The following is a 14837-nucleotide window of genomic DNA, read 5'->3' as shown; positions in this document are numbered from 1 at the left end:
AGTCCTCTCAGTAGCCTGGTGTTGCCCCACTTCCCCCTGAACCTCGCTGATCTCATTTACCACTGTCCTTTTTTTGCTCTCCTCCTGCCGCACACTGGCTTCCTGGTACCTCCAACTCTTAGACGTGTTCTAGTCTCAGGGCTTTGTGCTGGGTGTTTCTTCAGCCTGGAACAACCTTCCTGCAGATAAAAATATGAGTGGCCCTTTTACCTCTTATAAGTCTTCAGACAAAGATCTTAAAGAGTCCTTCTCTTGGAGCCTGTCTAAACTTCTGCAACTCCTGCTTACTGGAAATTCCTATGTAAATGTTAACAGCATGTCCCAATTCAAGCTTGTTATCATCTTCCATAAACCGATGTCTCCAGTATAAATGATCTTGTACTCATTTCTCAGGCTAGAAGCCTAGTCATCATCTGTTCTTTTTTCTCCAGGTTCATGTCTAATCAACACCCAGTCTTGATTCTTTTCTCCTAAAAGGAGCTTTCTAACTTTTTTTTTACTATGTATTCCAAAAGAATTTTGAAAATTTTGTACATTTTTATGTTGACATCTAAAAATGTTCATCTTTAAGCTTAGTTTCAGAGGATATATTGAGTTGGCTGAAAAGTTCATTTGGTTTTCTGTAAGTTGACTTTGTTGTTGTTCAGTTGCTAAATCTTGTCTAACATCTAACTCTTTCCCGACCCAGGAATCGAACCCGCAGGCAGATTCTTTACTGCTGAACCACTCAGGAAGATCTATGGTAGCTTTAGTAGTGCTTAGTTGTCTTTAACTTCATTTGACACAGTTTTGTTAGATTGTATGTCATATCAGTGTGCATTTTAAAAACTTACCAAAACCAGAGAATTTTTGTGTAGCCATTTTAGTGTTCAGTGTTTAAGGCTTTCCTGGTGGCTCAGATAGTAGAGAATCTGCCTGCAATGCTGGAGACCTGGATTTGATCCCTGTTTGGGAAGATCCCTTGGAGAAGGGAACAGCTACCCACTCCAGTATTCCTGCCTGGAGAATTCCGTGGACAGAAGAGCCTGGAGGGCTACAGTTCAGGGAGTCACAAAGAGTCAGACATGACTGAGCGACTTTCACTTTCACTTAGTGTTGAAGGTGGAAGAAAAAGCAACATTTTGCCATATTATGCTTTACTATTTCAAGAAAGGACTTCTCTGGTGGTTCAGATGGTGACCAATCTGCCTGCAGTAGGGGAGACGTGGGTTCAATCCTTGGGTTGGGAAGATGCCCTGGAGAAGGGAACAATACCCACCCCAGTATCCAGGTCTGAAAAATTCCATGGACAGAAGAGCCTGGCAGGCTACAGTCCGTGGTGTTGCAAAGAATCAGACACGACTGAGGTACTTTCACTTCACTTCAAGAAAGATAAAAACACAATTGAAACACAAAAATAGATTTGTGTTATATGAAGAAGGGGCTGTGACTGATTGAATGTGTCAGAAGTGGTTAGTGAAATTTCATGTTGGAGATTTCTCACAGGACAATGCTCCATGGTTGGATAGACCAGTTGAAGTTGATAGTGATCAAGTCAAGACATTAACTGAGAACAGTCAACATTATACCATGCAGGGGATAGTTGACATACTAAAAATATCCAAATCAAGCATTGAAAATCATTTGTACCAGCTTGGTTATATTCATCGCTTTTACATTTGGGTTCCACATAAGTTAAGCAAAAACCTTCTAAACCATATTTCTGCATATGATTCCCTACTTAAACATAATGAAGACATTCCATTGTTAAAACAAATTGTGACAGGCAATGAAAAGTGGCTACTGGGCAATAATGTGCAGTGGAACAGATCATGGGGCAAGTGAAATGCACCACTGCCAACTACACCAAAGGCTAGTCTTGACCCAAAGAAGGTGATGTTGTGTATATGGTAGGATTGGTGAGAGTCCTCTATTATGAGCTCCTTCTGGAAAACCAAATGGTTAATTCCAAGCACTGCTTCCAATGAGGCCAACTGAAAGCAGCACTGGATGAAAAGTGTCTGGAATTAGTCAACAGAAAATGCATAATCTTCCAACAAGATAATGCAAGACCACGTGTTTCTTTGATGACCAGGCAAAAGCTGTTACAGCTTGACTAGCTAGTCCTGATACATCCGCCGTATTCATCAGATGTTGCACCTTCAGATTTCCACATATTCAGTCTTTATAAAATTCTCCTAATGGAAATAAATTTCAGTTCCCTGGAAAACTGTAAAAGGCACCTGAAACAGTTTTTTGCTCAAAAAGATAAAATGTTTTGGGTGGATGGAATTATGAAGTTGCCTGAAAAATGGCAGAAGTTTGTGAAACAGAATGGTTGAATACATTGCTTAATAAACTCTTGGTGAAAATAAAAGGTGTGTCTTTTATTTTTACTTTAAAACCAAAGGAACTTTTTGGCCAACTCAATAGTTTGTTTTCTAAGTACAGGTGTTTTAAAATAAAACATTTACATTAGTGTTTTAATACCCAATGAAATCTAAATACCATAACAATTTGATACACACCATTCATCCTTTTAATATATATGACAAAGTGCTTTCTTTTAGGTTGAGTTATTGGCTTTCCCATGTGGCTCAGTGATAAAGAATCAGCCTGCCAATGTAGGAGTTGCAGGTTCCATCCCTGGGTCGGGAAGATTCCTTGGAGAGGAAATGGCAACCCACTCCAGTATTCTTGCCTGGAAAATTCCACGGACAGAAGAGCCTGTGGGCTACAGTCCATGCGGTTACAAAGAGTCAGACACGACTTAGAGACTGAGCACATACTTTAGTAGTACATAGTTGCTCAAAAGAACATAAACCTTATGAATTTCTGTTGTGTGGTTGCTAAGTTGCTTCAGTTGTGTCTGACTTTTTGCGACCCTATGGACTGTAACATTCCAGGCTCCTCTGTCCATGGGATTCTCCAGGCAAGAATACTGGAGTGGGTTGCCATGCCTTTCTGTTTCCACATAACAAATTTTTGAGTACTTGGTGGCTTAGTACAACACATATTTATTATCCTACAGTTACTGTTAGAAGTCCAGACATGGCCTACCTGGATTCTCTATTTTGGGTCCCATAGGCTGAAATCAAGGTTTTGGCTTTAGCTGCAGGCTTATCTGAGGTTGAGATCCTCTTCCAGTTTATGTGGTTATTGGCAGAATTCATTTCCTTCAGTTGCCTGTCTGAGGCCCTCAGCTCCCAGGGGTTGCTGCCATTTCTTCTCCGTGGTTCTGCCTGTAATAAGTCAATTTACTACTTCGAGGCGAACAGGACTGCATCTGCTGCTGTTTCTTGTCTCACACTTCTGGACCCTTTTTTAAAAGGACTCACCTGATTTAGGTCAGGCCCACCTAGGATAATCTCTTTTATGATTAACTCAAAGTCAACTTAATTACTGACCTTAGTCACCTTTGCTATATACAGTAATAGCACAGGAGTGGTATGTCATCATATTCACAGGTCCTGCCCACATTCAAGGTGAGAGGAGTGTACGGGGTGTGTAAACCAGGGATCGGAATCTTGGGAGCCAGGCACCTTAGAATTCTGCCTACCACATTCATCTTATGGAAAATATCCCCCATAACCTAATTGGAAAGGTCAGTTTAGTTGTCAAGCCAACCTGCCTATCATATTTATCTTCAGACCAAGTCTGACTTAATTTTTCAATTCAGATGAATGTGTTAATACTTGTTATGTGCCAGCCATTTCACTTCTGAATTCTATTTGTAAGATAGAAAGATAAGGTGTGAAAACTTGCTTTAAATTGTTTCTCCTGACTGAAATAAAATGATGTTGGCTGTATTTAGTATTCTTTTAAAGATGCTTTCTTTTCTTTGTTCTCATGAGTCTCCTCATTTATAGTGTATTTTTTTTACTCTAGGCTACGGGATGAAAGAAGCAAGATTAAATGATAAATATTTATTATTTAAATGAGAAGTATTTATCACCGTCTCTTTGTTTTGTGTCATAGAATTTATTATTTATTGCTCTGCAGAGCAATGCCCCATAACAACATTCAAGATAAGAGATCTGCCTTTCTTCTGTTAAGTGGGAGGAAGGCAGTTGTGGAGAGATGGGAAAGGAGAATGCATTATTTACTCCTTGAGTGCAGGCACCTTGCAGGCAGATCTTTAAGAAAGAGTGCATATGGTAGTTTTGGTAGGATGCTGAAGGATATGAGTATTTGACCCAGGGAGTATTAAAGTTTGACTGAATAAAATATACTTAGTGACCTTTTCCCCAGGCCACAAGAAAAAGCCAGTATTAATTTTAATTAATTTTATTTTTTTCATGCTCGCTTTGGCAGTACATATACTAAAATTGGAACGATACAGAGAAGATTAGCATGGCCCCTGCGCAAGGATGACATGCAAATTCGTGAAGCGTTCCATATTTTTACAAAGGCTGTAAAAAGAGACAAAGAAGGACACTACATAATGATCAAAGGGTCAATCTAAGAAGAAGATATAACAATTATAAATATATATGCACCCAACATAGGAGCACCGCAATATGTAAGACAAATGCTGCTGCTGCTGCTAAGTCACTTCAGTCATGTCCGACTCTGTGCGACCCCATAGACGGCAGCCCACCAGGCTCCCCCGTCCCTGGGATTCTCCAGGCAAGAACACTGGACTGGGTTGCCATTTCCTTCTCCAATGCATGAAAGTGGAAAGTGAAAGTGAAGTTGCTCAGTCATGTCCGACCCTTAGCAACCCCATGGACTGCAGCTTACCAGGCTTCTCCATCCATGGGATTTTCCAGGCAAGAGTACTGGAGTGGGTTGCCATTGCTAACAAGTATGAAAGGGGAAATTAACAATAACACAATAATAGTGGGAGACTTTAATACCCCACTCACACCTATGGACAGATCAACTAAACAGAAAATTAACAAAGAAACACAAACTTTAAATGATACAATAGACCAGTTAGACCTAATTGATATCTATAGGACATTTCACCCCAAAACAATGAATTTCACCTTTTTCTCAAGCGCACATGGAACCTTCTCCAGGATAGATCACATCCTGGGCCATAAATCTAGCCTTGGTAAATTCAAAAAAATTGAAATCATTCCAAGCATCTTTTCTGACCACAATGCAGTAAGATTAGATCTCAATTACAGGAGAAAAAATATTAAAAATTCCAACATATGGAGGCTGAACAACACGCTGCTGAATAACCAACAAATCACAGAAGAAATAAAAAAAGAAATCAAAATTTGCATAGAAACGAATGAAAATGAAAACAACCCAAAACCTATGGGACACTGTAAAAGCAGTGCTAAGGGGAAAGTTCATAGCAATACAGGCATACCTCAGGAAACAAGAAAAAAGTCAAATAAATAACCTAACTCTACACCTAAAGGAACTAGAAAAGAAAGAAATGAAGAACCCCAGAGTTAGTAGAAGGAAAGAACTCTTAAAAATCAGGGCAGAAATAAATACAAAAGAAACAAAGGAGACCATAGCAAAAATCAACAAAGCCAAAAGCTGGTTCTTTGAAAGAATAAATACAATTGACAAACCATTAGCCAGACTCATCAAGAAACAAAGGGAGAAAAATCAAATCAATAAAATTAGAAATGAAAATGGAGAGATCACAACAGACAACACAAATACAAAGGATCATAAGAGACTACTATCAGCAATTATATGCCAATAAAATGGACAATGTGGAAGAAATGGACAAATTCTTAGAAAGGTACAACTTTCCAAAACTGAACCAGGAAGAAATAGAAAATCTTAACAGACCCATTACAAGCACGAAAATTGAAACTGTAATCAGAAATCTTCCAGCAAATAAAAGCCCAGATGGCTTCACAGCTGAATTCTACCAAAAATTTAGACAAGAGCTGACGCCTATCCTACTCAAACTCTTCCAGAAAATTGCAGAGGAAGGTAAACTTCCAAACTCATTCTATGAGGCCACCATCACCCCAATACCAAAACCTGACAAAGATGCCACAAAAAAAGAAAACTACAGGCCAATATCACTGATGAATATAGATGCAAAAATCCTTAATAAAATTCTAGCAATCAGAATCCAACAACACATTAAAAAGATCATACATCATGACCAAGTGGGCTTTATCCCAGGGATGCAAGGATTCTTCAATATCCGCAAATCAATCAATGTAATACACCACATTAACAAATTGAAAAATAAAAGCCATATGATTATCTCAAGAGATGCAGAGAAAGCCTTTGATAAAATTCAACATCCATTTATGATAAAAACTCTCCAGAAAGCAGGAATAGAAGGAACATACCTCAATATAATAAAAGCTATATATGACAAACCTACAGCGAACATTATCCTCAGTGGTGAAAAATTGAAAGCATTTCCCCTAAAGTCAGGAACAAGACAAGGGTGCCCACTCTCACCACTACTATTTAACATAGTTTTGGAAGTTTTGGCCACAGCAATCAGAGCAGAAAAAGAAATAAAAGGAATCCAAATCAGAAAAGAAGTAAAACTCTCACTGTTTGCAGATGACATGATCCTCTACATAGAAAACCCTAAAGACACCACCAGAAAATTACTAGAGCTAATCAATGAATATAGTAAAGTTCCAGGATATAAAATCAACACACAGAAATCCCTTGCATTCCTATACACTAATAATGAGAAAATAGAGAAATTAAGAAAACAATTCCATTCACCATTGCAACGAAAAGAATAAAATACGTAGGAATATATCTACCTAAAGAAACTAAAGATCTATATATAGAAAACTATAAAACACTGATGAAAGAAATCAAAGAGGACACTAATAGAGAAATATACCATGTTCATGGATTGGAAGAATCAATATAGTGAAAATGAGTATACTACCCAAAACAATCTATAGATTCAATGCAATCCCTATCAAGCTACCAACGGTGTTTTTCACAGAGCTGCTGCTGCTGCTGCTAAGTCGCTTCAGTCATGTCCGACTCTGTGCGACCCCATAGATGGCAGCCCATCAGGCTCCCCCGTCCCTGCACAGAGCTAGAACAAATAATTTCACAATTTGTATGGAAATACAAAAAATCTCGAATAGCCAAAGCAATCTTGAGAAAGAAGAATGGAACTGGAGGAATCAACCTGCCTGACTTTAGGCTCTACTACAAAGCCACAGTCATCAAGACAGTATGGTACTGGCACAAAGGCAGAAATATAGATCAATGGAACAAAATATAAAGCCCAGAGATAAACCCACGCATCTATGGACACCCTGTCTTTGACAAAGGAGGCAAGAATATACAATGGAGAAAAGACAATCTCTTTAACAAGTGGTGCTGGGAAAACTGGTCAACCACTTGTAAAAGAATGAAACTGGAACACTTTCTAACACCATACACAAAAATAAACTCAAAATGGATTAAAGATCTAAACATAAGACCAGAAACTATAAAACTCTTAGAGGAGAACATAGGCAAAACACTCTCCGACATAAATCACAGCAGGAGCCTCTGACCCACCTCCCAGAATATTGGAAATAAAAGCAAAAATAAATGGGATCTAGTTAAAATTAAAAGCTTCTGCACAATAAAAGTAACTATAAGCAAGGTGAAAAGACAGCCTTCAGAATGGGAGAAAATAATAGCAAATGAAGCAACTGACAAACAACTAATCTCAAAAATATACAAGCAACTCCTGCAGCTCAATCCCAGAAAAATAAACGAGCCAATCAAAAAATGGGCCAAAGAACTAAACAGACATTTCTCCAAAGAAGACATACAGATGGCTAAGAAACACATGAAAAGATGCTCAACATCACTCATTAATCAGAGAAATGCAAATCAAAACCACAATGAGGTATCATTTCATACCAGTCAGAATGGCTGTGATCCAAAAGTCTAAAAGCAATAAATGCTGGAGAGGATGTGGAGAAAAGGGAACCCTCTTACACTGTTGGTGGGAATGGAAACTAGTACAGCCACTATGGAGAACAGTGTGGAGATTCCTTAAAAAACTGGAAATAGAACTGCCATATGACCCAGCAATCCCACTGCTGGGCATACACACTAAGAAACCAGAATTGAAAGAGACACATGTACCCCAATGTTCATCGCAGCACTGTTTATAATAGCCAGGACATGGAAGCAACCTAGATGTCCATCAGCAGATGAATGGAAAAGAAAGCAGTGGTACATATACACAATGGAGTATTATTCAGCCATTAAAAAGAATACATTTGAATCAGTTCTAATGAGGTGGATGAAACTGGAGCCTATTATACAGAGTGAAGTAAGCCAGAAAGAAAAACAGCAATACAATGTACTAACACATATATATGGAATTTAGAAAGATGGTAACGACAACCTTGTATGCAAGACAGCAAAAGAGACACAGATGTATAGAATAGTCTTTTGGACTCTGTGGGAGAGGGAGGGGGGGGATGATGTGGGAGAATGGCATTAAAACGTGTATAATATCATATAAGAAACGAATCGCCAGTCCAGGTTCGATGCAGGATACAGGAAGCTTGGGGCTGGTGCACTGGGATGACCCAGAGGGATGGTATGGGGAGGGAGGTGGGAGGGGGGTTCAGGATGGGGAACACGTGTACACCCGTGGTGGATGCATGTTGATGTATGGCAAAACCAATACAATATTGTCAAGTAAAAAATAATAATAATAAAAAAAAAATTTTATTTTTTTTAATTTTTTTTCTAAGTTTTTCTTAATTCTGTGGTACCTGCTGCAGTTTATTTGCTAACGAATAGTGCAAGTTTGTAAAATAAATGAACAAGAGACACAGAGGTTTTACAGGGAGGTTTTTTGATCTGTTTTCTTATTTTTAAAAAATTCTGTTTATTTATTTATTTGGCCATCAGCGTGTGGGATCTTAGTTCCCCAACCAGGGATTGAACCAGTGTCCTCTGTAATGGAAACACAGAGCCCTAACCACTTGACCTCCAGGGAAATCCCTTTTTTCCTATCTTTACACCAGTCTACCACACTATTTTATTACACCTTTATAAAAAATTTTTGGAATCAGGTAGGTTTAGCCTTCCAACTTTTTTTTTCCCGCAGTTGTTTTGGTTATTCTAGGACCTTTGCATTTCCATAGAAATTTTAAAATTAGCCTGTCAATTTCTACGCCCCCCCCCAAAAAAAAACCCTGCTGGAATTTTGATTGGGATTATGTTGAATTTATAGATTATTTGAGGAAAATTGAAATCTTAACAGTATTGAGTCTTTGAACCCACAAAGTTTGTATTTTCATTTGTTTAGATTTTTAAACATTTCTATCCCCAATATTTTGTAGTTGTTAATGTATATCTTTAGGGTGAAATCTTCTGCTTTTTCTTTTTAAATTGAATTTTAACTTTTAAAGCTTTCAGTATTTTTAATTGATGTTTGAGCCACTGTATCTTTGCAGAAACTTTGGCAATGAAATAAAGAATTTGGCATGAATAAATACACAGACTGTGTATCCAAGGGATTTATTTCTATATTGTTCAGTTCAGTCGCTCAGTCGTGTCCGACTCTTTGCAACCCCATGAATTACAGCATGCCAGGCCTCCCTGTCCATCACCAACTCCTGGAGTTCACTCAAAGCCATGTCCATCAAGTTGGTGATGCCATCCAGCCATCTCATCCTCTGTCGTCCCCTTTTCCTCCTGCCCCCAATCCCTCCCAGCATCAGGGTCTTTTCCAGTGAGTCAACTCTTCTTATGAGGTGGCCAAAGTACTGGAGTTTCAGCTTTAGCATCAGTCCTTCCAGTGAACACCCAGGACTGATCTCCTTTAGGATGGACTGGTTGGATCTCCTTGCAGTCTAAGGGACTCTCAAGAGTCTACTCCAATACCACAGTTCAAAAGCATCAATTCTTTGGCGCTCAGCTTTCTTCACAGTCCAGCTCTCACATCCATACATGACCACTGGAAAAACCATAGCCTTGACTAGACGGACCTTTGTTGGCAAAGTAATGTCTCTGCTTTTGAATATGCTATCTAGGTTGGTCATAACTTTCCTTCCAAGGAGTAAACATCTCAATTTCATGGCTGCAATCACCATCTGCAGTGATTTTGGATCCCCAAATAATAAAGTCTGACACTGTTTCCACTGTTTCCGCATCTGTTTCTCATGAAGTGATGGGACCAGATGGCATGATCTTGGTTTTCTGAATGTTGAGCTTTAAGCCAACTTTTTCACTCTCCTCTTTCACTTTCATCAAGAGGCTTTTTAGTTCCTCTTCACTTTCTTCCATACCCTAAACGCAAATGTTAGTTGATTGAACAATTTGCACTAGCAAGATTTTCTTATTTGATTCTGAGTATGGGAAACTGAAAATATGTATGTATTAGGAAATAGCATTTCTGAAATTTGTCAGATCTAGTGTTTATCAATTGAAAAAAATAAGTTTAATGCTTTTATATGTGTCTACGCACAAATCTGTAGCAGTATGATTTTTCTGTTTACAGTGTATGTGTAAGGAAATACCTTCTGGCAATTTGAAAATACTGTATAATGGGAATACAGGTCTGATATGTTAATCTACTGTTAAAGACTGAAAATTATTTTAATTGCTCTTTTTTCTGCCTAGTCTTTCAGAAAAATATGAAAAGTGAGTTTGAGTGAGTTTGTTCTGATGTAATTATTTTATACTTACTGTCTCTTAGGGTGCTGAGATAGTAAATGTGGTATTGCAGGGTACGGTTATCTTTTGTTGTCATTTGATATCCTTTTTAGTATTTATAGCTAGGATTTTAAGATTTTATATTTGTTTTTATGACTTTTCATCTTTGCAATTTAGTGAGTTTAGCATAAGAAACTCAGATGCTCAGTGTTAAGGTTGCTTTTCAGGTTACTTACTGAAATCACAATCATGGGAAAAATTTGTATCCCAGTTAGACATTATCTTAATTCTCACGCATAGTCATTTGTACTGAATGGGGCTGTTGGCTTTTGTGGAAGAATGTTATAACAAACAGTCTTATGGACTTTTTTAAGCTAAACTTCCAATATAAGTGTTTATTTTATACATATATTTATACATGTTTATACATGTATTTAAATGTCTGTTCTGTTGATATAATAGAAATATATGGTAGAGTGTAATTAAGTTTCGTCTTGACATGTAACAGGAAATATTTATTTCTCCCAAATCTATTTTGCATTTCCAAAAAAAATGTAAAGCCAGGTTTTTTGGATATTAGTCCTGTATGGATTTCCAGCTGCCTTAGTTAAGCGCTTCTCATCCAGACTTCGTTAACTGGTTATTGTTCCAGTTTCTTGTGTCCTTTCTCTCTCTCACTTCCCCACTTCAAATTATGTTTCTTTGTAAGTTTGTTTTTATCAAAATTATTCATGGAAATGAAAAGATAACTAGCTCTGTAAGGCTGTTAGGAAAAATAGCAGTGTCTCCTCACTATTCGCAACAATTTTTGCTTCCTGGATGCAGTCCCTTTAATTTTTCAAAGTGATTTATTTCAGTATTCTGTATCTCTAAGAAAAAAAAAGTGCTTCTGCTCTATTGACCTTTCTGCTTTGGGCAGTATCTTTTGGCTTCCTACTATGGAAGGTAAGGTTTTACTATCTTTTGTACACACACACACACACACACACATATATATATTCTCCCCTCCAACAACACATAGATTTACCACATGTACATACTTCCTGTCTCCCCTCCCACTCCATGCGTCTATCTTAATGTTGGTTGGATCAATATTCAGAGTTTATAGTATTATTACTGTACATAATGACCATATACTATATGTTATTTATAGTTAAACCCCTTTTTCTTTCCTACTTAATGTTTTACTGAAGTTAATAATTATCTTGTGTTCTTGTTTGTGTATTTTCTATGTACTTATCAGTTTAAGCTCAAACTGCCTACCAGTTGTCTAAATATCCTCTCAAGAGTTTTAGATCTATCAGATACTCTGTTAATTTCATCTTCTTGAGATAGTTTCTTTCAGAGCCTTCTGATCTGCTCTGATTGGACTGGCAACCTTTATGCTTGTTTTACAGATCTCATAAGTTTTCTTCACGTCATCCTAGGCATTCCTTTGGCTTTTCTCTTGCATCGGTTCCTTTGTTTCTTATATCCCATATTTTTCTCTATCTTGATTTGTATGCTTGTTTTATTGTGGTACAAACTATAAAGTTTAATGAAAAAGAGTATGTGAGAGTAAAACTTTTGGCCATGTTAGATCCAAGCATGTCTTCATTATACCTTAACATTTGATTGATAATTTGTTAAGATCTTATTAAAGGTTGGAAATTATTGCCTTCCAACTTCTAGTATTATTGTTGAAATCTGGAGCTGATTTAATGTTGTCTACTTTGTGCATGACCTGTTTTCTCCCTCTACTCTGAACTTGTAAGATATTCTCTATATCTCCAGGCATCCTGACATTTTCATTTCTTTCATTGAGATGGGAACTAGGAGGGCCCTTAATGATTTAATATATTGATAATTTCGCCCCTTAATTTTCTGTTTGCTTGTTGGTGATTTTCTTTTTAAAACTTTATCTATGGTGAAATGTAACATACAGCTAGAAAATGCATAAAACATAAATATACAATTTAAGGAACTCTTACTTAACCATCACCCAGGTGAGAAAATAGCACATTTTTAACATTTTTCTCAAGAGAACTCTCCAGAAGGTAACCAGTAGTCATCACTACTTTCCTTTATAGTTTCATCATCTAAGCATGTGTTCTTAAACACCGCAGCTTAATTTTATCTGATTTTGAACTTTGTGAGTGAAATTTGTATCTGTTCTTTTTATCTGTCTTCTTTCTGCCAACATTATTTTAAAGATATATCCACATTTTGTGGAGCTATCTTTACTCATGTTTTATTTTTTGCTGTATATACATTCCATTGTATGAATATGCCACAATTTATCTATCGTACTCTAGATAGGTATTTGAATTTGCCTTTCTAATTTAAAGGTATACCAATAATGTTTTTTTCTGAACCTTTTTGTTCATGTATTCTGTAAATGTTTGTGCTTATTTCTTTAGAACAGTGCTGTCCAGATGAAATATAATATTAGCCACATGTGTAATTTAAAGTTTTCTCATAGTTATGTTAGGGCTTCTCAGGTGGTACAGTGGTGAAGAATCTGCCTGCCAGTGCAGGAGATGCGGGTTCAGTCCTTGGATGGGGAAGATCCCCTGGAGAAGAAAATAGCAATCCACTCCAGTATTCTTGCCTGGTAAATCCCATTAATAGAGGAGCCTGGTAACCTGCATTCCATGGGGTCACAAAGAGTCGGACTTGACTTAGCAACTGAGCACACATGTACATCCGTCCGTAGCCACATTAAAAATATAAGAAGGCACAGATCAAGTTTATCTAAATAACATATTTAACCCAATGAATGTAGTCATTTCAGCATTTAGCCAACAAAAAAATTATTGAGGTATTTGACATTCTTTTTGTATTCTAGATCTTTGACATCTGGTATGTATTCTATAGCCCATCTCAGTTTGGTCGAGCTACATTTCAGGTGCTCACACTAGGCACATGAGGCTAGTGTCTCCTGTATTGGACAACAGAGCTCTAAAAGATGTGAATATACTGAACAGTAGAATTGCCGGATTATAGGGGTATCATATCTTGAACTGTAGTAGATGACAGCAAAGGTTTCCGAAGTGATAGAGCCATTTTGCACCCCAGTGCCAGTGTGCGTGGGTTCCCATTTTTCCACATAATTACCAACACTTAGTATTATACTTTTTCGTTTTCTTGTCTGTTAAGTGGGTGATAGATTTCACTGTGGTTTAATTTGCACTTCCCTGATGGCTAAAGAGCTGGAGCACATTTTCATATTAATTGACCATTTGAATTTCTTCTTCTGTGAAGTGCTGGTTTAAAATTTTTTTGCCATTTTTTTTCTATTAGGATTTTCATCATTTTTTCCTTGTTGAATTTTTAGAAGTTCTTTATAATATATTCTGGATGTGAGCCCTTTTGTATTATGTGTTAACATAGATCTTCAACTCTGTAACTTGCCTTTTCATTTTCCTAAAGATGTCTTTTGCTGAACTTGTTTTAAATTTTAATGTTGATAAGTTTGTAAATCCTTTACTTTATGGATAGTAATTTTTGTGTCCTTTTTAGTAACTCCTTTTCTGTCCTGAGATCATGAGATTGTTATCTATTATCTTATTTTATATTATCAGAACTTTATTAGGTCTTTTTATTTAATAGATCTAAAATCCAACTAAGACTGATTTTTGTATCAAGTATGAATAGGAGTTGATTTCATTCTTTTCTGTATGAGTGTCCAGTTGTTCACTGTTCATCCACTTGCCCCACCTTTCCTCAGCAATTCTCCCCCTACCCATTGTGCCACCTTTGTTGTACATCAAGGGTCTATATATCTGTAGACTTGTTTCTGTACTGTCTGTTCTGTTCCAGTCATCTGTTTCTCTATCATTATATCAACATTCTTAAATCCTACTTGTTGTTGTTGTTCAGTCGCTCAGTTGTGTCTCACTCTTGTGACCATGGACTGCAGCACGCCAAGCTTCCCTATCCTTTACCTGTTTCCCAGAGTTTGTTCAAACTCATGTCCTTTGAGTCAGTGATGCCATCCAACCATCTCACCCTGTCACCACCTTCTCCTCCTGCCCTCAATCTTTCCCACCATCAGGGTCTTTTCCAGTAAGTCAGCTCTTCGCATCAGGTGGCCAGAGAATTGGAGCTTCAGCTTCAGTGTCAGTTCTTCCAATGAGTATTCAGGGTTGATTTCCTTTAGGATGGACTGGTTTGATCTTCTTGCAGTCCAAAGGACTCTCAAGAGTCTTCTCCAACACCACAGTTCAAAGTCATCAGTTCTTTGATGCTCAACCTTTTTTATTTTCCAACTCTCACATCCGTACATGACTACT

General features: G+C 37.4%; 1 protein-coding gene and 1 non-coding gene across 2 annotated transcripts in view; both read left to right on the top strand.

Moving 5' to 3' along the window:
- Positions 1-14837, top strand: part of SOS2 (SOS Ras/Rho guanine nucleotide exchange factor 2) — a 105077-nt gene that overhangs the window by 6044 nt on the left and 84196 nt on the right. The gene's annotated exons all lie outside the window — the stretch shown is intronic.
- On the top strand, positions 4278-4384 carry LOC113900574. Its single transcript, XR_003513204.1, has one exon. It is a non-coding gene; the product is annotated as a U6 spliceosomal RNA (small nuclear RNA).

This window comes from Bos indicus x Bos taurus, chromosome 10 (assembly GCF_003369695.1).
Source record: "Bos indicus x Bos taurus breed Angus x Brahman F1 hybrid chromosome 10, Bos_hybrid_MaternalHap_v2.0, whole genome shotgun sequence".
Classification (NCBI taxonomy): domain Eukaryota; kingdom Metazoa; phylum Chordata; class Mammalia; order Artiodactyla; family Bovidae; genus Bos; species Bos indicus x Bos taurus.
The sequence above is the reverse complement of the archived record's forward strand: the minus strand, read 5'-3'. Positions and strand labels throughout refer to the sequence as shown.